This window comes from Octopus sinensis, linkage group LG22, assembly GCF_006345805.1.
Source record: "Octopus sinensis linkage group LG22, ASM634580v1, whole genome shotgun sequence".
NCBI classification, from domain to species: Eukaryota; Metazoa; Mollusca; class Cephalopoda; order Octopoda; family Octopodidae; genus Octopus; species Octopus sinensis.
In genome coordinates, this window is record NC_043018.1 from 10,560,026 (window position 1) to 10,562,952 (window position 2,927).

The window sequence follows — 2,927 nt, forward strand, 5'->3', positions numbered from 1 at the left end:
ATTTTAACATATATAAGGAACCCTTTTTTGTCAAAAATTAGGTTAAAAAAATATGGGTGTTTCTTATACTTGGATAGTATTATAGTCCCTTACAAAACCTTTTCTCCAAATTTTAAACCCCCAAAATTAGGGGGTTCCTTATACACGTTAAAATACTGTATATTTTTTTTATTCTTTTACTTGTTTCAGGCATTTGACTGCAGCCATGCTGGAGCACTGCCTTTATGGTGAATATATAGGTGGAACATCTATTAACAGGTGATCTATAAGACATCTATTAACAGGTGATCTATATGAGATACCTAGTCACTGCTAGGTAAACCAGATAGTTCGTACCTCCTTGTGGTACCTATTTACAGTTAGATGTACTCTGCCTCTCTTTGGTACTGCCTTACAGCCAGGTAGACTGTGTCTTACTCTGGTACCTCCATACAACCAGGAGGTTTGTGTTTCATTGTGGTACCCACATACACTTGGGTGAAATCTACTTCACTGTGGTACCTACTTACAGCTAGGAGAACTGTGCTTTACTATGGCACCTATTTATAGCTAAGTAGACTCTACCTTAAAAGTGATACATCCTCGCAGTTAGATCAACTGTAACTCATTGTGGTCCCTACTTACAGATAGATGGACTCTACCTCACACTCTGGTACTTCCTTACAGCTAAATAGGCTGGCCCTTACCAATACCTGAGACCCCCTTCGGTTACAACACAGACCATGGGATTGCACCTAGAAAGTTGCCCTCCTAGGCACAAGTCTGGGTTAGGTCGTTTATGGAAGACCAGCAGTCGCCCATATATACCAGCCTCCTCTCTCCATGCCACCAGTGTTATCTAGGGGAAGGGCAAAGGCCGACACAGCTTGGTACCTGTGATGTTGCAACTCATTTCTACAGCTGAGTGAACTGGAACAACGTGGAATAAAGTGTCTTGCTCAAGAACACAACACACATCCCGGTCCAGGATTCAAGCTGTCACTAATGGGTTAAGCTGACATAATATCAAAGACATCCAGCTCTATTGCGTGACTTTTAGAGGACTCCTACAATTTTTTGTTACAAGTCCCATCCCTTCAATCAAAATTCATAATCTTTGCACCTTTATTCATAGCTATATTTTACTTTATTCTTTCTGAAGTTCAATATTTCACATTATCCTAAAGAACATCTTTAAAAGTACAAGTTAAATTTATTTAGTAAAACTTCCAGATATGAATAAAAGAGCACTTTTATAATCCAGGCAACTTTCAAAGACAAACACGATGCACTTTTCGCTTCGCAAAATCATTGATCAGTTCAGCTGAGGGTTAAGTTCATGTTCAAATGATATCATAGGCAACCCACAAAGTCTGGTACACGTTCATGGTACAACATGATATTTTTACAAGAACTTTTGCAGGTACAATGTATTGCCATTTTATTTCATAGATAGCTTAATTCTTGTTCAGCATCTTAACCAAAGTAGATAGATGACTCATCTATGTACTTTGATCTTAGAAGTGGGGTCCCTCATTGGTGGAGGCCCCCTGCAACAGCAGGGGTTGCAGGGGCTTAGTAATGGCCCTAAAGCAGTGCTTTTCAAACTTTTTGCTGGAGCGGAACCCCAAGGAAACATTCCACTGGCTCAAGGAACCCCTTTGCAATAATCTAATAGTCTTATGCACACATATCTGCACAGGAGAATTAAAAATTACTGCCGATTTTAGCAGTTTTGTAACTTCTTGCGGAACCCCTGGACTGTACTGGCGGAACCCTCAGGTTCCGCGAAACCCTGGTTGAAAACAACTGCCCTAAAGACATCAAAGCTATAACCACCTCATACTACTAAAAGCTTACTATACTAGATCACCCAACAAGCTAGCCCTTCCCAAATTTAAGAGAATAAGATTCGACATTCAAGGTAGGTTTGCCTGCTATTTCCAGCATGTCCAACAAGAGCCTCCCTGCACAGAGTTTCCCACGTTGGCGTTAACACAGACACAATGTAATACAATAATGCAGAGCCAGAGTTTCTTTGAAGCAGCAACCATTTCAGTTCTTATCAAAGACTTCCTAGACATCAATGCAGTATTATGAAGGACATTCCATTAGTTGTGTTCAACACAATTACAATGGCACAGCTGACTGTCACACACGACACCGGTCCTTTATCGCTAAACTATTTATTATCTCATTTAATACAATCAAAACAATACTCATTCACCGAGGCACGGGATTATTCGCCCTTTGTTCTGCTCTGCCTCTTTCTCTTTCTCTTTCTCTTTCCTCTCTGCTGTTCTTTCCTTCTTTCTTTACTTCAATTGCACACACACACACACACACCATATGCATATACACATACATACACGCCCAGACAAATGCATTCACACACACACACCTACGCATATATGTACATATACATATCTACATTCCTACCTATGTATATACATATATATGTATGTATATAAGTATATAAGTGTGTGTGTGTGTAAGTGTATATGTATGTATGTATGTATGTATGTATGTATGTATGTAATGTATGTATGTATATATAGGTATATATATGTAATATATAATATATATATATATATATATATATATATATATATGTATGTATATGTATGTGTATATAATATATACACACTCCCACTAGACTATTAACTAAAATTGTATTATTAAATAATTAAAAAATAATTAAACTGATTACAACTACCAGTGAAGTCATTCTTCTTTTTTCAAATTTATATATATAATTATATATATATGTGTGTGTGTGTGTGTGTGTGTGTGTGTGTGTGTGTGTTTGTGTGTGTGTGTGTGTATGTATATAAATGTATAAGTACATGCGTATGTTTGTATATATATATATATATATGTATGTATATTAATATGTGTCTGTGTGTGTGTGTGTGAAATATAATAGTATATAATATATATATACATAC

At 37.0% G+C, this 2,927-nt stretch overlaps 1 long non-coding RNA gene across 1 annotated transcript in view; it reads right to left on the bottom strand.

The window, feature by feature from the left end:
- Nucleotides 1-2,927, bottom strand: part of LOC118767552 — a 15,491-nt gene continuing 12,564 nt past the window's right edge. Inside the window, exons 2-3 of the long non-coding RNA XR_005003472.1 lie at nt 687-692; nt 1-155 (exon numbers count right to left, since the gene is read on the bottom strand). This is a non-coding gene — a long non-coding RNA (uncharacterized LOC118767552). The remainder of the gene's footprint in view (nt 156-686; nt 693-2,927) is intronic.